Source organism: Pongo pygmaeus, chromosome Y, assembly GCF_028885625.2.
Source record: "Pongo pygmaeus isolate AG05252 chromosome Y, NHGRI_mPonPyg2-v2.0_pri, whole genome shotgun sequence".
Lineage (NCBI taxonomy): Eukaryota > Metazoa > Chordata > Mammalia > Primates > Hominidae > Pongo > Pongo pygmaeus.
In genome coordinates this window covers 23,687,919-23,711,133 of record NC_072397.2, presented here as the reverse complement: position 1 = coordinate 23,711,133, position 23,215 = coordinate 23,687,919, and positions in this window count along the sequence as shown.

The following is a 23,215-nucleotide window of genomic DNA, read 5'->3' as shown; positions in this document are numbered from 1 at the left end:
AAACGGAATAGAATGGAGTGGAATGCAATGGAATGGAATGGAATGGAGTGGAGTGGAATAGAGAGGAGTGCACTGCAATGGAGTGGAGTGTAGTGGAAGGGAATGGAATGCAATGGAATGTAGTGGAGTGCAGTGGAGTGGAATGGAATGGAGTGGAGAGGACTGGAAGGAGTAGAGTGGACTGGAATGGAATAGAATGGAATAGAATGCAGTGGACTGGAGGGGAGTGGAGGTGAGTGGAGTGGCATGGAGTGGAATGGAATGGAATGGAGTGAAATGGAATCCAATGTATTGGAATGGAGTGGGGTGGAGTGGAGTGGAATGGAGAGGAGTCGAATGGAATGGAAGGGAATGCAACGGAACGCAGTGGTGTGGATTGGAAGGCAGTGAAATGGAGTACTATGGAATCTAAAGGAGTGGAGTGGAGTCTAGTGGAGTGGAATGGAATGGAACAAAATGGAATGGAATGGCACGGAATGGAGTGGAGTAGAGTGGAGTGGAAAGGAAGGGAGATGAGTGGACTGGAGCGGAATGGAATCGAGTGGAGTGGATTGGATTGGAATGAGCTGGAATGGAGATTAATGGAATGAAGTGGAACGGAATGGACTGCAATGGAATTGAATGGAGTGAAATGGAGAGGAGTGGAGTGGAGTGGAATGGAGTGGAAATGAATGGAATGGAGTGGAATGGAAGGGAATGGAGACAAGCGGATAAGAAATGAATGAAGCAGATTGGAGTGGAGTGGAGTGGAGTGGCATGGAATGGAATGAAGTGGAAGGGAAAGCAATGGAGTGGAATGTAATGTAATAAAATGGAATTGAGTGGAATGGAGAGGAATGGAGTGGAGTGGAGTGGAATGGAGGGGAGTAAGAGGAAGAGAATGGAATGGAATCGAAAGGAGGGAAGTGCAATTGTGTGGAGTGGAGTGGAGATGAAAGGAGTGGAGTGATGTGGAGTCGAGAGGAAAGGAATGGAATGGAATGGAATGGAGTTAAGTGGAGTGGAATACAGTGGAAGGTAAAGGAATGGAATGAAAAGGAGTGGATTGGAATGGAGTGGAATGGAATGGAGTGGAATGAAGTGGAGTAGAATGGAGTGGGTTGCAGGGGAGTGGAATGGAGTGGAATGGAAGGGAACGGAAAGGAATGTAGTGGAAAGGAATGGAATGGAGTGGATTGAAATTGAATGGAAAGGATTGGAGTGCAGTGAACTGGAGGGGAGTGGAATAAAATGGAGTATAGTGCAGTGGAATGGAGTGGACTGGAGTGGAAATGAGTGGAGTGGACTGAAATGGAATGGAATGGAGTGGAGTGGAATGGTGTTTAATGGGGTGGAAAGGAATGGAACAGAATGGAATGGAGAGGAATGGAGTGGCATGTAGTGGAGTGGAGTGAAGTGGAAAGGAATGGAATTGAATGGAATTGAACGGAGTGGAGTGGAGTGCAATAGAATGGAGTGGAGTGGAGTGGAATGCAGTGGAGTAGATTTTAGCGGAATGGAGTGTAGTGGAATGGAATGGGATGGCATGGAATGGAATGGAACGGAAGCGGAGATTGTGCGACTGTGCTCCAGGCTATGTGACAGAGTGAGATAACATTGAAAGAAAGGAATGGAATGGAATGGAATGGAGTGGACTGCATGGGAACAGAGTGGAGTGAAGTGGAGTGACCTGGAATGGAGAGAACAGGAATGAGATGGAATGGAATGGATTGAAATGGAGCGGAGTGAGGTGGAGCGGAATACAGTGCAATGGAGATGAATGCAAGGGGATGGCGTGAAATGGAGTGGAGTGGAATGCAGTTAAGTGTAGAGGAGTGTAAAGCAGTGGAATGCAATTGGATGTAACGCAATGTAGTGGAGTGGACTGGAGTAGAATGGAAGGAAATGGAACGGAGCAGAGCCTAGCAGAGCTGAATGGAGTGGAACGGAAAGAAAAGGAACAGAACAGAACGGGAGCTGAGACTGTGCCACTGCACTCCATGCTGAGTGACAGAGTGAGATACTCTCGAAAGAAAGGAAAAGAATGCAATGGAGTACAACAGAACGGAATGGAATGGAATGGAATGGAATGGAATAGAATGGAGTAGAATGGAATGGAATGGAGTGGATTGGAGTGAAGTGGAGTGGAGTGGAATGGAATGGAGAGAAATGGAATGGGATGGAATGGAATGGATTGAATCGAAGTTGATTGAGGTGGATAGGATAGCAGTGGAATGGAGCGGAATGGAATGAGAAGGAGTGGAATTGAGAGGAGAGCATTGCAGCAAATTGGAGGAGTGGAATGGAGTGGAATGGATTTGGATGTAATGGAATGTAGTGCAGTGGAGTAGAGTTGAGTGGAACGGAGGAGAAAAGAATAGAATTGCAAGTAATGGAATGGAAAGCAGTGGAAGGGAATGGAATGCAAAGAATGGAGTGGAGTGGAAAGGAGTAGAATGGAATGGAGTGGAACGGAATGGAATGGAACAGAATGGAATGGATTGGAGTGGGAAAGATTGGAGTGCAGTGGAATGGAGTGGAATAGAATGGAGTGGAGTGGAGTTGAAAGTAGAGGAATCGAAAGAAGTGGAAAGGAGTGGAATAGAGTGGATTAGAGTGGATTGGAATGGAATGGAGTGGAGTGGAATGGTGTGGAAACGAATGGAAGGGAGGGGAGTGGAATGGAACGAAATGGAATGGAATGTAGTGGAATGGAGAGGAGTGGAGTGGACTGGAGTGGAATGTAATCGAATGGAGTGTACTGGAGTGGTATGTATTTGAGAGGAGGGTAATGGACAGGAATAGAGTGGAGTGGAGTGGAGTGAAATACATCGGAATGGCATGGAATTGAATGGAATGGAGGGGAGTGGAATGCAGTGGAGTGGAGTCGATTGGAGTGGTGAGGAATAGAACGGAGTGGCATGGAATGGAGCACAGTGGAATGCAATGGAGTGGAGTGGATTGGAATGGGGTGGAGTGGAGTGACGATGGGTGAAGTGGAATGGAATGGAGTGGAGTGCAGAGGAGTCTCATGGAATGGAATGGAATGCAACGCAATGGAAGCTGAGATTGTACCACTGCGTTCCAGGAAGGGTGACACAGTGTGATACTCTCGAAAGAAAGGAATGGAATGGAATGCAGTGGAATGGAATGGAATGCAATGGGTTGCATTGGAGTGGAGTGGAGTGAAGTGAAGTGGATTGGAGTGGAATGGAGAGGAAGGGAACGGAATGGAATGGAATGAAATGGACTGGAGTGGGGTGGAGTTGAGTGCAATGGAATGGAGCGAAATGGAATCAGATGCAGTGAAATGGAGTAGAAAGGAGTGCAGTAGAGTGGAAAGGAGTGCAATGGAGTGGAATGGAATCGGAAGTAATGGAAAGTAGTGGAGTGGATGGAACGGAAAGGAAAGGAGCGGAGCGGAGTGGAATGGAACGGAGCGGGAGGTGGGATGGGGCCACTGCACTCCAGGCTGGCTGACTGAGTGAGATATTCTCGAAATAAAGAAATGGAATGGAATGCCGTAGAATGGAATGGAGCGGAGTGGAGTGGAGTGGAATGGAGTGAGTTGGAGCAGAGTGGAATGAAGAATGCAATGGGATGGAAGGGAATTGAATGAAATGCAGTGGAGTGCATTGCAGTGGAATGGAGCAGAATGGAATGGAAAGGAGTGGAATGGACTGGAGTGGAGTGCACTGGAGAGGAGAGGATAGGAATGCAGTGGAATGGAATTGGATGTAATGGAACGTAGAGGAGTGGAGTGGAATGGAGTGGGCCAGAGTGGAATGGAATGGAATGCAATGGAAAGGAATGGAGTGGAATAGAATGGAATGGAATGGAATGGAGTGGAATAAAATGTAGTGTAGTGGAGTGAAATGGAGTGGAATGGAATGGAGTCGAGTGGAGTGGAATGTGATAGAATGGAGAGGAGGGGAATGGAGCCGAATGGAATGGAGTGCAGCGGAATGGAGTGGAGTGGAATGGAATCAAATGGAGTGGAATGGAACAGAGTGGAATGGAATGGAGTGCAATAGACTAGAATTGAGTGTAGTGTAGTGGAATTTAGTGGAATGGACTGGAATGGAGTGGAATGGAATGGAATTGAGAGGAATGGAATGGAATGGAATGGAATGGAATGGAATGGAATGGAATAGAATTGAATGCAACGGAATTAAAAGAATGCAATGGAATGCAATGGAATAGAATGCAATGGAATGTATTGTTTACATGTAATATGAGCTGAGATTGTGACACTGCACTCCAGCCAGGGTGACATAGTGATATCCTGTCGTAAGAAGTGAATGGAATGCAATGGAGCGAAATGGAATGGAATGAAATGGAATGGAGTGGAGTGGAACGGAATGGAGTGGAATGGAAGCGAATGCATGGAGTGGAGCGGGGTGGAGTGGAATGAAATGGAATGCAGTGGACTGTAATGGCATGGAGTGGAAAGAAGTGGAGTGGAATGGAGTGGAATGGAATTGACTGGCATAGAATAGAGTGGAATTGAATGCAATGGAATGGATAGGAAAGGAATGGAAAGGAGTAGAGTGGAGTCGAGTGGTGTGGAGTGGAGTGGAATGGAGCTGAATGTACTTCAATGGAGTACAATGGAATGGAATCGAGTGGAATGGAATGGAATGGAATGGATAGGAAAGGAATGGAAAGGAGTAGCGTGGAGTAGAGTGGTGTGGAGTGGAGTGGAATGGAGCTGAATGTACTTCAATGGAGTACAATGGAATGGAATGGAGTGGAATGGAATGCAATGATATGAGGTGGATTGGAGTGGAATGTAGTGGAGTGGAAGGGAATGGAATAGAATGGAATGGAGTAGAGTGTAATGGAATGCAGTGGCGATAAGCGGTGTGGAATGGAATGCATTGGAGTAGAGTGGAGTGGAATGGAATGGAATGGAGTGGAGTGGAGGGGAGTGGAGTGGAATGGAATTGAGTAAAGTGGAGTGGGGTTGAATGGAATATCGTGGTGTGGAGTGGAGTGGAAGTGAATGGAGTGAATAGGAGTGGAATGGAGTGGAAGGTAACGGAGTGGAATGGAGTCGAATGGAGTGGAATGGAGTAGAGTGGATTAGAGTGGAATGGTGTCGAACGGACTGGAATGGAAAGGAATGGAGTGGAATGGATTTGAATCAAATGGAATGCAGTGGAGTGGAATGGAGTGGAGTGGAGTGGAGTGGAATTAAATGAAATGGAAGGGAGTGGAGAGAAACGCAGTTGATTGGAGTGGAGTGGAGTGGAAAGGAATGGAAAGGAGTGGGATGGAGTCGTATGGATTGGAGTGGAATGGAGTGGAATGGAATGAAGTGGAAAGGAGTGGAACGGAGTGAAATTGAATTTAGTGGACTGGAGTGGAATGGAGTTCAATGGAATGGAATGGAATGGAGTGGAATGGAACGGAATGGAGTGGAGTGGAATGGAATAGAATGGAATGGAATGGAATAGAATGGAATGGAGTGGAGTGGAGAGGAGTGGATTGGATTGGAGTGAAGTGGAGTGGAATGGAATTGAGTGGAGCGGAGAGGAAAGGAATGGAATGGAGTGGAGTGGAATGGCATGGAATGGAGTGGAATGGAATGGATAGTAGTGGAGTGGAGTGGAGTGGATTGGAGTGTAGTGGAAGGGAATGGAGTGCAGTGTAATGGACTGGAATGGAGCAGAGCAGAATGGAGTGGACTGGAGTGGAGTGGAATGGAATGGGATGGAATGGAATGGGAGCTGAGATTTTACGAATGTGCTCTAGACAGGGTGACTGAGTGTCATACTCTCAAAAGAAAGGAATGGAATGGAACGCAGTGGAATGGAATGGAACAGAGTGGACATTAGTGGAGTGGAATGTGGAGGAATGGAATGAAATGGAACGTAATGGCATGAATTGGAGTGGTGTGGGGTGGAATGGATTATAGTGGAATGGGGTGGAAAGGAATGGGATGGAGTGGTATGAAGTGGAGTGCAGTGGAGTGGAACGGAGTTGAACGGCATAGAATTGAGTGGACAGTAGTGGAATGTAATGGAATGCAATGGAATCCATTGTAATAGAATATAATACAATGGAAAGTTGACATGTAGTGTGAGCTGAGATTGTGCCACTGCACTCCAGACTGGGTGACACGTTCTATCCTGTGGATAGAAAGGAATGGAATGCAATAGAGTGAAATGGAATGAAGTGGAATGGAATTGAATGGAATGGAGTGGAGTGGAGTTGAGTGGAGTCGAATGGAGACGAATGGATTTTGACGGAGTGGAATGGAACGGAGTGGGGTGGAGTATCGTGGAGTGAAATAGAATGGAATGCAATGGGTTGGAATGGAATGCAATGGACTGCTGAAAGGAAATGTGAGCTGTTATTGTTCCACTGCACTCCAGCCTTTGTGACGGAATGAAATCCTGCGGAGAAAAAGGAATGGAATGGAATGGAATGGAATGGAATGGAATGGAATGGAATGGAGTGCAGTGGTGTGGAGAGGAGTGTAGTGTAGTGGAGTGAAATGGAGTGGAGTGTCGTGGAGGAGAGTGGAATGGAGTGGAATGGAATGGGGAGGAAAGGAACGGAGTGGAGTGGAATGGAACGGAGTGGAGTGGAATGGAATCCAATGGAATGAAATGGAATTGAATCGAATGGAATGAAGAAATATGTGCAGTGATTTGGCCACTGCTCTTGAGCCTGCGTGACAGAGGCAGATCCTGTCGATAAAACAGAGTGGAATGGAAGGGATTGGAATGGAATGGAATGGAACGTATTGGAGTGGAGTGGAGTGGAATTGAGAGGAGTGGAGTGCACTGGAATGGAATGGAATGCAATGGAATGTAATGGAATGATGAAATGATATGTGAGCTGAGATTGTGCCACTGCACTCCACGCTGGGTGACAGAGTGAGATACTCTTGAAAGAAAGAAATGGAATGGAAAGAATTTTCAAATTGAGTGGATTCGAGTGGACTGAAGTAGAGTGCGGTGGAATGGAGAGGAATGGAAAAGAACGGAATCGGATATAAAGGAATGGAATGATGTGGAGTGGAGTGGTGAGGAGTGTAGTGCTGTGGAATGGAGCAGAAAGTAATGGGATGGTGTGGAGTGGAGTGCAGTGCAGTGGAGTGGGGAGGAGTGCAATGGCATGGAATGGAATCGGATGTAAAGGAACGTACTGGAGTGGAGTGGAGTGGAAAGGAGTGGAATGGAATGGAATTGAATGTAATGGAAAGCAAAGGAATGGAATGGGATGCAATGGAATTTAATGCAATAGAATGCAGTTCAATAGAGAGTTGACATGTAACGTGAGCTGAGATTGTGCCTAAGCTCTCCAGGCTGTTTGACACAGTGATATCGTGTGGAAAGAATGGAATGGAATGCAGTGGTGTGAAATGGAATGGAATGTAGTGGACAGGAGTAGAATGGAGTGGAGTGAAGAGGAACAGAGTGGAATGGAATGGGATGCAGTGGAATGGAATGCAGTGGAGTGGAGTGAAATAGAAAGAAATGAAATGGGATGGAATGGAATGCAATGGAATGGAGAACAGAAATGTGAGCTGCGACGGTATGACGACACTCCAGCCTTAGTGACCGAGTGAGATTCTGTGGAAGGAAAGAACTGATGTCAAAGGAGTGGAATGGAAGGGAATGTAGTACAGTGGAGTAGAGTGGAATGGAGTGAAACGGAATAGAATGGAGTGGAATGCAATAGAATGGAATGGAATGGAGTGGAGTGGAATAGAGAGGAGTGCACTGCAATGGAGTGGAGTGTAGTGGAAGGGAATGGAATGCAATGGAATGTAGTGGAGTGCAGTGGAGTGGAATGGAATGGAGTGGAGAGGACTGGAAGGAGTAGAGTGGACTGGAATGGAATAGAATGGAATAGAATGCAGTGGACTGGAGGGGAGTGGAGGTGAGTGGAGTGGCATGGAGTGGAATGGAATGGAATGGAGTAAAATGGAATACAATGTATTGGAATGGAGTGGGGTGGAGTGGAGTGGAATGGAGAGGAGTCGAATGGAATGGAAGGGAATGCAACGGAACGCAGTGGTGTGGATTGGAAGGCAGTGAAATGGAGTACTATGGAATCAAAAGGAGTGGAGTGGAGTCTAGTGGAGTGGAATGGAATGGAACAAAATGGAATGGAATGGCACGGAATGGAGTGGAGTAGAGTGGAGTGGAAAGGAAGGGAGATGAGTGGACTGGAGCGGAATGGAATGGAGTGGAGTGGATTGGATTGGAATGAGCTGGAATGGAGATTAATGGAATGAAGTGGAACGGAATGGACTGCAATGGAATTGAATGGAGTGAAATGGAGAGGAGTGGAGTGGAGTGGAATGGAGTGGAAATGAATGGAATGGAGTGGAATGGAAGGGAATGGAGACAAGCGGATAAGAATTGAATGAAGCAGATTGGAGTGGAGTGGAGTGGAGTGGCATGGAATGGAATGAAGTGGAAGGGAAAGCAATGGAGTGGAATGTAATGCAATAAAATGGAATTGAGTGGAATGGAGAGGAATGGAGTGGAGTGGAGTGGAATGGAGGGGAGTAAGAGGAAGAGAATGGAATGGAATCGAAAGGAGGGAAGTGCAATTGTGTGGAGTGAAGTGGAGATGAAAGGAGTGGAGTGATGTGGAGTCGAGAAGAAAGGAATTGAATGGAATGGAATGGAGTTAAGTGGAGTGGAATACAGTGGAAGGTAAAGGAGTGGAATGAAAACGAGTGGATTGCAATGGAGTGGAATGGAATGGAGTGGAATGGCGTGGAGTAGAATGGAGTGGGTTGCAGGGGAGTGGAATGGAGTGGAATGGAAGGGAACGGAAAGGAATGTAGTGGAAAGGAATGGAATGGAGTGGATTGAAATTGAATGGAAAGGATTGGAGTGCAGTGAACTGGAGGGGAGTGGAATAAAATGGAGTATAGTGCAGTGGAATGGAGTGGACTGGAGTGGAAATGAGTGGAGTGGACTGAAATGGAATGGAATGGAGTGGAGTGGAATGGTGTTTAATGGGGTGGAAAGGAATGGAACAGAATGGAATGGAGAGGAATGGAGTGGCATGTAGTGGAGTGGAGTGAAGTGGAAAGGAATGGAATTGAATGGAATTGAACGGAGTGGAGTGGAGTGCAATAGAATGGCGTGGAGTGGAGTGGAATGCAGTGGAGTAGATTTTAGCGGAATGGAGTGTAGTGGAATGGAATGGGATGGCATGGAATGGAATGGAACGGAAGCGGAGATTGTGCGACTGTGCTCCAGGCTATGTGACAGAGTGAGATAACATTGAAAGAAAGGAATGGAATGGAATGGAATGGAGTGGACTGCATGGGAACAGAGTGGAGTGAAGTGGAGTGACCTGGAATGGAGAGAACAGGAATGAGATGGAATGGAATGGATTGAAATGGTGCGGAGTGAGGTGGAGCGGAATACAGTGCAATGGAGATGAATGCAAGGGGATGGCGTGAAATGGAGTGGAGTGGAATGCAGTTAAGTGTAGAGGAGTGTAAAGCAGTGGAATGCAATTGGATGTAACACAATGTAGTGGAGTGGACTGGAGTAGAATGGAAGGAAATGGAACGGAGCAGAGCCTAGCAGAGCTGAATGGAGTGGAACGGAAAGAAAAGGAACAGAACAGAACGGGAGCTGAGACTGTGCCACTGCACTCCATGCTGAGTGACAGAGTGAGATACTCTCGAAAGAAAGGAAAAGAATGCAATGGAGTACAACAGAACGGAATGGAATGGAATGGAATGGAATGGAATAGAATGGAGTAGAATGGAATGGAATGGAGTGGATTGGAGTGAAGTGGAGTGGAGTGGAATGGAATGGAGAGAAATGGAATGGGATGGAATGGAATGGATTGAATCGAAGTTGATTGAGGTGGATAGGATAGCAGTGGAATGGAGCGGAATGGAATGAGAAGGAGTGGAATTGAGAGGAGAGCATTGCAGCAAATTGGAGGTGTGGAATGGAATGGAATGGATTTGGATGTAATGGAATGTAGTGCAGTGGAGTAGAGTTGAGTGGAACGGAGGAGAATAGAATAGAATTGCAAGTAATGGAATGGAAAGCAGTGGAAGGGAATGGAATGCAAAGAATGGAGTGGAGTGGAAAGGAGTAGAATGGAATGGAGTGGAACGGAATGGAATGGAATAGAATGGAATGGATTGGAGTGGGAAAGATTGGAGTGCAGTGGAATGGAGTGGAATAGAATGGAGTGGAGTGGAGTTGAAAGTAGAGGAATCGAAAGAAGTGGAAAGGGGTGGAATAGAGTGGATTAGAGTGGATTGGAATGGAATGGAGTGGAGTGGAATGGTGTGGAAACGAATGGAAGGGAGGGGAGTGGAATGGAACGAAATGGAATGGAATGTAGTGGAATGGAGAGGAGTGGAGTGGACTGGAGTGGAATGTAATCGAATGGAGTGTACTGGAGTGGAATGTATTTGAGAGGAGGGTAATGGACAGGAATAGAGTGGAGTGGAGTGGAGTGAAATACATCGGAATGGCATGGAATTGAATGGAATGGAGGGGAGTGGAATGCAGTGGAGTGGAGTCGATTGGAGTGGTGAGGAATAGAACGGAGTGGCATGGAATGGAGCACAGTGGAATGCAATGGAGTGGAGTGGATTGGAATGGGGTGGAGTGGAGTGACGATGGGTGAAGTGGAATGGAATGGAGTGGAGTGCAGAGGAGTCTCATGGAATGGAATGGAATGCAACGCAATGGAAGCTGAGATTGTACCACTGCGTTCCAGGAAGGGTGACACAGTGTGATACTCTCGAAAGAAAGGAATGGAATGGAATGCAGTGGAATGGAATGGAATGCAATGGGTTGCATTGGAGTGGAGTGGAGTGAAGTGAAGTGGATTGGAGTGGAATGGAGAGGAAGGGAACGGAATGGAATGGAATGAAATGGACTGGAGTGGGGTGGAGTTGAGTGCAATGGAATGGAGCGAAATGGAATCAGATGCAGTGAAATGGAGTAGAAAGGAGTGCAGTAGAGTGGAAAGGAGTGCAATGGAGTGGAATGGAATCGGAAGTAATGGAAAGTAGTGGAGTGGATGGAACGGAAAGGAAAGGAGCGGAGCGGAGTGGAATGGAACGGAGCGGGAGGTGGGATGGGGCCACTGCACTCCAGGCTGGCTGACTGAGTGAGATATTCTCGAAATAAAGAAATGGAATGGAATGCCGTAGAATGGAATGGAGCGGAGTGGAGTGGAGTGGAATGGAGTGAGTTGGAGCAGAGTGGAATGAAGAATGCAATGGGATGGAAGGGAATTGAATGAAATGCAGTGGAGTGCATTGCAGTGGAATGGAGCAGAATGGAATGGAAAGGAGTGGAATGGACTGGAGTGGAGTGCACTGGAGAGGAGAGGATAGGAATGCAGTGGAATGGAATTGGATGTAATGGAACGTAGAGGAGTGGAGTGGAATGGAGTGGGCCAGAGTGGAATGGAATGGAATGCAATGGAAAGGAATGGAGTGGAATAGAATGGAATGGAATGGAATGGAGTGGAATGAAATGTAGTGTAGTGGAGTGAAATGGAGTGGAATGGAATGGAGTCGAGTGGAGTGGAATGTGATAGAATGGAGAGGAGGGGAATGGAGCCGAATGGAATGGAGTGCAGCGGAATGGAGTGGAGTGGAATGGAATCAAATGGAGTGGAATGGAACAGAGTGGAATGGAATGGAGTGCAATAGACTAGAATTGAGTGTAGTGTAGTGGAATTTAGTGGAATGGACTGGAATGGAGTGGAATGGAATGGAATTGAGAGGAATGGAATGGAATGGAATGGAATGGAATGGAATGGAAGGGAATAGAATTGAATGCAACGGAATTAAAAGAATGCAATGGAATGCAATGGAATAGAATGCAATGGAATGTATTGTTGACATGTAATATGAGCTGAGATTGTGACACTGCAATCCAGCCAGGGTGACATAGTGATATCCTGTCGTAAGAAGTGAATGGAATGCAATGGAGCGAAATGGAATGGAATGAAATGGAATGGAGTGGAGTGGAACGGAATGGAGTGGAATGGAAGCGAATGCAGTGGAGTGGAGCGGGGTGGAGTGGAATGAAATGGAATGCAGTGGACTGTAATGGCATGGAGTGGAAAGAAGTGAAGTGGAATGGAGTGGAATGGAATTGACTGGCATAGAATAGAGTGGAATTGAATGCAATGGAATGGATAGGAAAGGAATGGAAAGGAGTAGAGTGGAGTCGAGTGGTGTGGAGTGGAGTGGAATGGAGCTGAATGTACTTCAATGGAGTACAATGGAATGGAATCGAGTGGAATGGAATGGAATGGAATGGATAGGAAAGGAATGGAAAGGAGTAGCGTGGAGTAGAGTGGTGTGGAGTGGAGTGGAATGGAGCTGAATGTACTTCAATGGAGTACAATGGAATGGAATGGAGTGGAATGGAATGCAATGATATGAGGTGGATTGGAGTGGAATGTAGTGGAGTGGAAGGGAATGGAATAGAATGGAATGGAGTAGAGTGTAATGGAATGCAGTGGCGATAAGCGGTGTGGAATGAAATGCATTGGAGTAGAGTGGAGTGGAATGGAATGGAATGGAGTGGAGTGGAGGGGAGTGGAGTGGAATGGAATTGAGTAAAGTGGAGTGGGGTTGAATGGAATATCGTGGTGTGGAGTGGAGTGGAAGTGAATGGAGTGAATAGGAGTGGAATGGAGTGGAAGGTAACGGAGTAGAATGGAGTCGAATGGAGTGGAATGGAGTAGAGTGGATTAGAGTGGAATGGTGTCGAACGGACTGGAATGGAAAGGAATGGAGTGGAATGGATTTGAATCAAATGGAATGCAGTGGAGTGGAATGGAGTGGAGTGGAGTGGAGTGGAATTAAATGAAATGGAAGGGAGTGGAGAGAAACGCAGTTGATTGGAGTGGAGTGGAGTGGAAAGGAATGGAAAGGAGTGGGATGGAATCGTATGGATTGGAGTGGAATGGAGTGGAATGGAATGAAGTGGAAAGGAGTGGAACGGAGTGAAATTGAATTTAGTGGACTGGAGTGGAATGGAGTTCAATGGAATGGAATGGAATGGAGTGGAATGGAATGGAATGGAGTGGAGTGGAATGGAATAGAATGGAATGGAATGGAATAGAATGGAATGGAGTGGAGTGGAGAGGAGTGGAATGGATTGGAGTGAAGTGGAGTGGAATGGAATTGAGTGGAGCGGAGAGGAAAGGAATGGAATGGAGTGGAGTGGAATGGCATGGAATGGAGTGGAATGGAATGGATAGTAGTGGAGTGGAGTGGAGTGGATTGGAGTGTAGTGGAAGGGAATGGAGTGCAGTGTAATGGACTGGAATGGAGCAGAGCAGAATGGAGTGGACTGGAGTGGAGTGGAATGGAATGGGATGGAATGGAATGGGAGCTGAGATTTTACGAATGTGCTCTAGACAGGGTGACTGAGTGTCATACTCTCAAAAGAAAGGAATGGAATGGAACGCAGTGGAATGGAATGGAACAGAGTGGACATTAGTGGAGTGGAATGTGGAGGAATGGAATGAAATGGAACGTAATGGCATGAATTGGAGTGGTGTGGGGTGGAATGGATTATAGTGGAATGGGGTGGAAAGGAATGGGATGGAGTGGTATGAAGTGGAGTGCAGTGGAGTGGAACGGAGTTGAATGGCATAGAATTGAGTGGACAGTAGTGGAATGTAATGGAATGCAATGGAATCCATTGTAATAGAATATAATACAATGGAAAGTTGACATGTAGTGTGAGCTGAGATTGTGCCACTGCACTCCAGACTGGGTGACACGTTCTATCCTGTGGATAGAAAGGAATGTAATGCAATAGAGTGAAATGGAATGAAGTGGAATGGAATTGAATGGATTGGAGTGGAGTGGAGTTGAGTGGAGTCGAATGGAGACGAATGGATTTTGACGGAGTGGAATGGAACGGAGTGGGGTGGAGTATCGTGGAGTGAAATAGAATGGAATGCAATGGGTTGGAATGGAATGCAATGGACTGCTGAAAGGAAATGTGAGCTGTTATTGTTCCACTGCACTCCAGCCTTTGTGACGGAATGAAATCCTGTGGAGAAAAAGGAATGGAATGGAATGGAATGGAATGGAATGGAATGGAATGGAATGGATTGCAGTGGTGTGGAGAGGAGTGTAGTGTAGTGGAGTGAAATGGAGTGGAGTGTCGTGGAGGAGAGTGGAATGGAGTGGAATGGAATGGGGAGGAAAGGAACGGAGTGGAGTGGAATGGAACGGAGTGGAGTGGAATGGAATCCAATGGAATGAAATGGAATTGAATCGAATGGAATGAAGAAATATGTGCAGTGATTTGGCCACTGCTCTTGAGCCTGCGTGACAGAGGGAGATCCTGTCGATAAAACAGAGTGGAATGGAAGGGATTGGAATGGAATGGAATGGAACGTATTGGAGTGGAGTGGAGTGGAATTGAGTGGAGTGGAGTGCACTGGAATGGAATGGAATGCAATGGAATGTAATGGAATGATGAAATGATATGTGAGCTGAGATTGTGCCACTGCACTCCACGCTGGGTGACAGAGTGAGATACTCTTGAAAGAAAGAAATGGAATGGAAAGAATTTTCAAATTGAGTGGATTCGAGTGGACTGAAGTAGAGTGCAGTGGAATGGAGAGGAATGGAATGGAACGGAATCGGATGTAAAGGAATGGAATGATGTGGAGTGGAGTGGTGAGGAGTGTAGTGCTGTGGAATGGAGCAGAAAGTAATGGGATGGTGTGGAGTGGAGTGCAGTGCAGTGGAGTGGAGAGGAGTGCAATGGCATGGAATGGAATCGGATGTAAAGGAACGTACTGGAGTGGAGTGGAGTGGAAAGGAGTGGAATGGAATGGAATTGAATGTAATGGAAAGCAAAGGAATGGAATGGGATGCAATGGAATTTAATGCAATAGAATGCAGTTCAATAGAGAGTTGACATGTAATGTGAGCTGAGATTGTGCCTAAGCTCTCCAGGCTGTTTGACACAGTGATATCGTGTGGAAAGAATGGAATGGAATGCAGTGGTGTGAAATGGAATGGAATGTAGTGGACAGGAGTAGAATGGAGTGGAGTGAAGAGGATCAGAGTGGAATGGAATGGGATGCAGTGGAATGGAATGCAGTGGAGTGGAGTGAAATAGAAAGAAATGAAATGGGATGGAATGGAATGCAATGGAATGGAGAACAGAAATGTGAGCTGCGACGGTATGACGACACTCCAGGCTTAGTGACCGAGTGAGATTCTGTGGAAGGAAAGAACTGATGTCAAAGGAATGGAATGGAAGGGAATGTAGTACAGTGGAGTAGAGTGGAATGGAGTGAAACGGAATAGAATGGAGTGGAATGCAATGGAATGGAATGGAATGGAGTGGAGTGGAATAGAGAGGAGTGCACTGCAATGGAGTGGAGTGTAGTGGAAGGGAATGGAATGCAATGGAATGTAGTGGAGTGCAGTGGAGTGGAATGGAATGGAGTGGAGAGGACTGGAAGGAGTAGAGTGGACTGGAATGGAATAGAATGGAATAGAATGCAGTGGACTGTAGGGGAGTGGAGGTGAGTGGAGTGGCATGGAGTGGAATGGAATGGAATGGAGTGAAATGGAATCCAATGTATTGGAATGGAGTGGGGTGGAGTGGAGTGGAATGGAGAGGAGTCGAATGGAATGGAAGGGAATGCAACGGAACGCAGTGGTGTGTATTGGAAGGCAGTGAAATGGAGTACTATGGAATCAAAAGGAGTGGAGTGGAGTCTAGTGGAGTGGAATGGAATGGAACAAAATGGAATGGAATGGCACGGAATGGAGTGGAGTAGAGTGGAGTGGAAAGGAAGGGAGATGAGTGGACTGGAGCGGAATGGAATGGAGTGGAGTGGAGTTGAGTGGAGTCGAATGGAGACGAATGGATTTTGACGGAGTGGAATGGAACGGAGTGGGGTGGAGTATCGTGGAGTGAAATAGAATGGAATGCAATGGGTTGGAATGGAATGCAATGGACTGCTGAAAGGAAATGTGAGCTGTTATTGTTCCACTGCACTCCAGCCTTTGTGACGGAATGAAATCCTGTGGAGAAAAAGGAATGGAATGGAATGGAATGGAATGGAATGGAATGGAGTGCAGTGGTGTGGAGAGGAGTGTAGTGTAGTGGAGTGAAATGGAGTGGAGTGTCGTGGAGGAGAGTGGAATGGAGTGGAATGGAATGGGGAGGAAAGGAACGGAGTGGAGTGGAATGGAACGGAGTGGAGTGGAATGGAATCCAATGGAATGAAATGGAATTGAATCGAATGGAATGAAGAAATATGTGCAGTGATTTGGCCACTGCTCTTGAGCCTGCGTGACAGAGGGAGATCCTGTCGATAAAACAGAGTGGAATGGAAGGGATTGGAATGGAATGGAATGGAACGTATTGGAGTGGAGTGGAGTGGAATTGAGTGGAGTGGAGTGCACTGGAATGGAATGGAATGCAATGGAATGTAATGGAATGATGAAATGATATGTGAGCTGAGATTGTGCCACTGCACTCCACGCTGGGTGACAGAGTGAGATACTCTTGAAAGAAAGAAATGGAATGGAAAGAATTTTCAAATTGAGTGGATTCGAGTGGACTGAAGTAGAGTGCAGTGGAATGGAGAGGAATGGAATGGAACGGAATCGGATGTAAAGGAATGGAATGATGTGGAGTGGAGTGGTGAGGAGTGTAGTGCTGTGGAATGGAGCAGAAAGTAATGGGATGGTGTGGAGTGGAGTGCAGTGCAGTGGAGTGGAGAGGAGTGCAATGGCATGGAATGGAATCGGATGTAAAGGAACGTACTGGAGTGGAGTGGAGTGGAAAGGAGTGGAATGGAATGGAATTGAATGTAATGGAAAGCAAAGGAATAGAATGGGATGCAATGGAATTTAATGCAATAGAATGCAGTTCAATAGAGAGTTGACATGTAATGTGAGCTGAGATTGTGCCTAAGCTCTCCAGGCTGTTTGACACAGTGATATCGTGTGGAAAGAATGGAATGGAATGCAGTGGTGTGAAATGGAATGGAATGTAGTGGACAGGAGTAGAATGGAGTGGAGTGAAGAGGATCAGAGTGGAATGGAATGGGATGCAGTGGAATGGAATGCAGTGGAGTGGAGTGAAATAGAAAGAAATGAAATGGGATGGAATGGAATGCAATGGAATGGAGAACAGAAATGTGAGCTGCGACGGTATGACGACACTCCAGGCTTAGTGACCGAGTGAGATTCTGTGGAAGGAAAGAACTGATGTCAAAGGAGTGGAATGGAAGGGAATGTAGTACAGTGGAGTAGAGTGGAATGGAGTGAAACGGAATAGAATGGAGTGGAATGCAATGGAATGGAATGGAATGGAGTGGAGTGGAATAGAGAGGAGTGCACTGCAATGGAGTGGAGTGTAGTGGAAGGGAATGGAATGCAATGGAATGTAGTGGAGTGCAGTGGAGTGGAATGGAATGGAGTGGAGAGGACTGGAAGGAGTAGAGTGGACTGGAATGGAATAGAATCTAATAGAATGCAGTGGACTGGAGGGGAGTGGAGGTGAGTGGAGTGGGATGGAGTGGAATGGAATGGAATGGAGTGAAATGGAATCCAATGTATTGGAATGGAGTGGGGTGGAGTGGAGTGGAATGGAGAGGAGTCGAATGGAATGGAAGGGAATGCAACGGAACGCAGTGGTGTGGATTGGAAGGCAGTGAAATGGAGTACTATGGAATCTAAAGGAGTGGAGTGGAGTCTAGTGGAGTGGAATGGAATGGAACAAAATGGAATGGAATGGCACGGAATGGAGTGGAGTAGAGTGGAGTGGAAAGGAAGGGAGATGAGTGGACTGGAGCGGAATGGAATGGAGTGGAGTGGATTGGATTGGAATGAGCTGGAATGGAGATTAATGGAATGAAGTGGAACGGAATGGACTGCAATGGAATTGAATGGAGTGAAATGGAGAGGAGTGGAGTGGAGTGGAATGGAGTGGAAATGAATGGAATGGAGTGGAATGGAAGGGAATGGAGACAAGCGGATAAGAATTGAATGAAGCAGATTGGAGTGGAGTGGAGTGGAGTGGCATGGAATGGAATGAAGTGGAAGGGAAAGCAATGGAGTGGAATGTAATGCAATAAAATGGAATTGAGTGGAATGGAGAGGAATGGAGTGGAGTGGAGTGGAATGGAGGGGAGTAAGAGGAAGAAAATGGAATGGAATCGAAAGGAGGGAAGTGCAATTGTGTGGAGTGGAGTGGAGATGAAAGGAGTGGAGTGATGTGGAGTCGAGAGGAAAGGAATGGAATGGAATGGAATGGAGTTAAGTGGAGTGGAATACAGTGGAAGGTAAAGGAGTGGAATGAAAAGGAGTGGATTGGAATGGAGTGGAATGGAATGGAGTGGAATGGCGTGGAGTAGAATGGAGTGGGTTGCAGGGGAGTGGAATGGAGTGGAATGGAAGGGAACGGAAAGGAATGTAGTGGAAAGGAATGGAATGGAGTGGATTGAAATTGAATGGAAAGGATTGAAGTGCAGTGAACTGGAGGGGAGTGGAATAAAATGGAGTATAGTGCAGTGGAATGGAGTGGACTGGAGTGGAAATGAGTGGAGTGGACTGAAATGGAATGGAATGGAGTGGAGTGGAATGGTGTTTAATGGGGTGGAAAGGAATGGAACAGAATGGAATGGAGAGGAATGGAGTGGCATGTAGTGGAGTGGAGTGAAGTGGAAAGGAATGGAATTGAATGGAATTGAACGGAGTGGAGTGGAGTGCAATAGAATGGAGTGGAGTGGAGTGGAATGCAGTGGAGTAGATTTTAGCGGAATGGAGTGTAGTGGAATGGAATGGGATGGCATGGAATGGAATGGAACGGAAGCGGAGATTGTGCGACTGTGCTCCAGGCTATGTGACAGAGTGAGATAACATTGAAAGAAAGGAATGGAATGGAATGTAGTGGAATGGAGAGGAGTGGAGTGGACTGGAGTGGAATGTAATCGAATGGAGTGTACTGGAGTGGAATGTATTTGAGAGGAGGGTAATGGACAGGAATAGAGTGGAGTGGAGTGGAGTGAAATACATCGGAATGGCATGGAATTGAATGGAATGGAGGGGAGTGGAATGCAGTGGAGTGGAGTCGATTGGAGTGGTGAGGAATAGAACGGAGTGGCATGGAATGGAGCACAGTGGAATGCAATGGAGTGGAGTGGATTGGAATGGGGTGGAGTGGAGTGACGATGGGTGAAGTGGAATGGAATGGAGTGGAGTGCAGAGGAGTCTCATGGAATGGAATGGAATGCAATGCAATGGAAGCTGAGAGTGTACCACTGCGTTCCAGGAAGGGTGACACAGTGTGATACTCTCGAAAGAAAGGAATGGAATGGAATGCAGTGGAATGGAATGGAATGCAATGGGTTGCATTGGAGTGGAGTGGAGTGAAGTGAAGTGGATTGGAGTGGAATGGAGAGGAAGGGAACGGAATGGAATGGAATGAAATGGACTGGAGTGGGGTGGAGTTGAGTGCAATGGAATGGAGCGAAATGGAATCAGATGCAGTGAAATGGAGTAGAAAGGAGTGCAGTAGAGTGGAAAGGAGTGCAATGGAGTGGAATGGAATCGGAAGTAATGGAAAGTAGTGGAGTGGATGGAACGGAAAGGAAAGGAGCGGAGTGGAATGGAACGGAGCGGGAGGTGGGATGGGGCCACTGCACTCCAGGCTGGCTGACTGAGTGAGATATTCTCGAAATAAAGAAATGGAATGGAATGCCGTAGAATGGAATGGAGCGGAGTGGAGTGGAGTGGAATGGAGTGAGTTGGAGCAGAGTGGAATGAAGAATGCAATGGGATGGAAGGGAATTGAATGAAATGCAGTGGAGTGCATTGCAGTGGAATGGAGCAGAATGGAATGGAAAGGAGTGGAATGGACTGGAGTGGAGTGCACTGGAGAGGAGAGGATAGGAATGCAGTGGAATGGAATTGGATGTAATGGAACGTAGAGGAGTGGAGTGGAATGGAGTGGGCCAGAGTGGAATGGAATGGAATGCAATGGAAAGGAATGGAGTGGAATAGAATGGAATGGAATGGAATGGAATGGAATGGAGTGGAATGAAATGTAGTGTAGTGGAGTGAAATGGAGTGGAATGGAATGGAGTGGAGTGGAGTGGAATGTGATAGAATGGAGAGGAGGGGAATGGAGCCGAATGGAATGGAGTGCAGCGGAATGGAGTGGAGTGGAATGGAATCAAATGGAGTGGAATGGAACAGAGTGGAATGGAATGGAGTGCAATAGACTAGAATTGAGTGTAGTGTAGTGGAATTTAGTGGAATGGACTGGAATGGAGTGGAATGGAATGGAATTGAGAGGAATGGAATGGAATGGAATGGAATGGAATGGAATGGAATGGAATGGAATAGAATTGAATGCAACGGAATTAAAAGAATGCAATGCAATGCAATGGAATAGAATGCAATGGAATGTATTGTTGACATGTAATATGAGCTGAGATTGTGACACTGCACTCCAGCCAGGGTGACATAGTGATATCCTGTCGTAAGAAGTGAATGGAATGCAATGGAGCGAAATGGAATGGAATGAAATGGAATGGAGTGGAGTGGAACGGAATGGAGTGGAATGGAAGCGAATGCAGTGGAGTGGAGCGGGGTGGAGTGGAATGAAATGGAATGCAGTGGACTGTAATGGCATGGAGTGGAAAGAAGTGGAGTGGAATGGAGTGGAATGGAATTGACTGGCATAGAATAGAGTGGAATTGAATGCAATGGAATGGATAGGAAAGGAATGGAAAGGAGTAGAGTGGAGTCGAGTGGTGTGGAGTGGAGTGGAATGGAGCTGAATGTACTTCAATGGAGTACAATGGAATGGAATCGAGTGGAATGGAATGGAATGGAATGGATAGGAAAGGAATGGAAAGGAGTAGCGTGGAGTAGAGTGGTGTGGAGTGGAGTGGAATGGAGCTGAATGTACTTCAATGGAGTACAATGGAATGGAATGGAGTGGAATGGAATGCAATGATATGAGGTGGATTGGAGTGGAATGTAGTGGAGTGGAAGGGAATGGAATAGAATGGAATGGAGTAGAGTGTAATGGAATGCAGTGGCGATAAGCGGTGTGGAATGGAATGCATTGGAGTAGAGTGGAGTGGAATGGAATGGAATGGAGTGGAGTGGAGGGGAGTGGAGTGGAATGGAATTGAGTAAAGTGGAGTGGGGTTGAATGGAATATCGTGGTGTGGAGTGGAGTGGAAGTGAATGGAGTGAATAGGAGTGGAATGGAGTGGAAGGTAACGGAGTGGAATGGAGTCGAATGGAGTGGAAAGGAGTAGAGTGGATTACAGTGGAATGGTGTCGAACGGACTGGAATGGAAAGGAATGGAGTGGAATGGATTTGAATCAAATGGAATGCAGTGGAGTGGAATGGAGTGGAGTGGAGTGGAGTGGAATTAAATGAAATGGAAGGGAGTGGAGAGAAACGCAGTTGATTGGAGTGGAGTGGTGTGGAAAGGAATGGAAAGGAGTGGGATGGAGTCGTATGGATTGGAGTGGAATGGAGTGGAATGGAATGAAGTGGAAAGGAGTGGAACGGAGTGAAATTGAATTTAGTGGACTGGAGTGGAATGGAGTTCAATGGAATGGAATGGAATGGAGTGGAATGGAACGGAATGGAGTGGAGTGGAATGGAATAGAATGGAATGGAATGGAATCGAATGGAATGGAGTGGAGTGGAGAGGAGTGGAATGGATTGGAGTGAAGTGGAGTGGAATGGAATTGAGTGGAGCGGAGAGGAAAGGAATGGAATGGAGTGGAGTGGAATGGCATGGAATGGAGTGGAATGGAATGGATAGTAGTGGAGTGGAGTGGAGTGGATTGGAGTGTAGTGGAAGGGAATGGAGTGCAGTGTAATGGACTGGAATGGAGCAGAGCAGAATGGAGTGGACTGGAGTGGAGTGGAATGGAATGGGATGGAATGGAATGGGAGCTGAGATTTTACGAATGTGCTCTAGACAGGGTGACTGAGTGTCATACTCTCAAAAGAAAGGAATGGAATGGAACGCAGTGGAATGGAATGGAACAGAGTGGACATTAGTGGAGTGGAATGTGGAGGAATGGAATGAAATGGAACGTAATGGCATGAATTGGAGTGGTGTGGGGTGGAATGGATTATAGTGGAATGGGGTGGAAAGGAATGGGATGGAGTGGTATGAAGTGGAGTGCAGTGGAGTGGAACGGAGTTGAATGGCATAGAATTGAGTGGACAGTAGTGGAATGTAATGGAATGCAATGGAATCCATTGTAATAGAATATAATACAATGGAAAGTTGACATGTAGTGTGAGCTGAGATTGTGCCACTGCACTCCAGACTGGGTGACACGTTCTATCCTGTGGATAGAAAGGAATGGAATGCAATAGAGTGAAATGGAATGAAGTGGAATGGAATTGAATGGAATGGAGTGGAGTGGAGTTGAGTGGAGTCGAATGGAGACGAATGGATTTTGACGGAGTGGAATGGAACCGAGTGGGGTGGAATATCGTGGAGTGAAATAGAATGGAATGCAATGGGTTGGAATGGAATGCAATGGACTGCTGAAAGGAAATGTGAGCTGTTATTGTTCCACTGCACTCCAGCCTTTGTGACGGAATGAAATCCTGTGGAGAAAAAGGAATGGAATGGAATGGAATGGAATGGAATGGAATGGAATGGAATGGAGTGCAGTGGTGTGGAGAGGAGTGTAGTGTAGTGGAGTGAAATGGAGTGGAGTGTCGTGGAGGAGAGTGGAATGGAGTGGAATGGAATGGGGAGGAAAGGAACGGAGTGGAGTGGAATGGAACGGAGTGGAGTGGAATGGAATCCAATGGAATGAAATGGAATTGAATCGAATGGAATGAAGAAATATGTGCAGTGATTTGGCCACTGCTCTTGAGCCTGCGTGACAGAGGGAGATCCTGTCGATAAAACAGAGTGGAATGGAAGGGATTGGAATGGAATGGAATGGAACGTATTGGAGTGGAGTGGAGTGGAATTGAGAGGAGTGGAGTGCACTGGAATGGAATGGAATGCAATGGAATGTAATGGAATGATGAAATGATATGTGAGCTGAGATTGTGCCACTGCACTCCACGCTGGGTGACAGAGTGAGATACTCTTGAAAGAAAGAAATGGAATGGAAAGAATTTTCAAATTGAGTGGATTCGAGTGGACTGAAGTAGAGTGCAGTGGAATGGAGAGGAATGGAATGGAACGGAATCGGATGTAA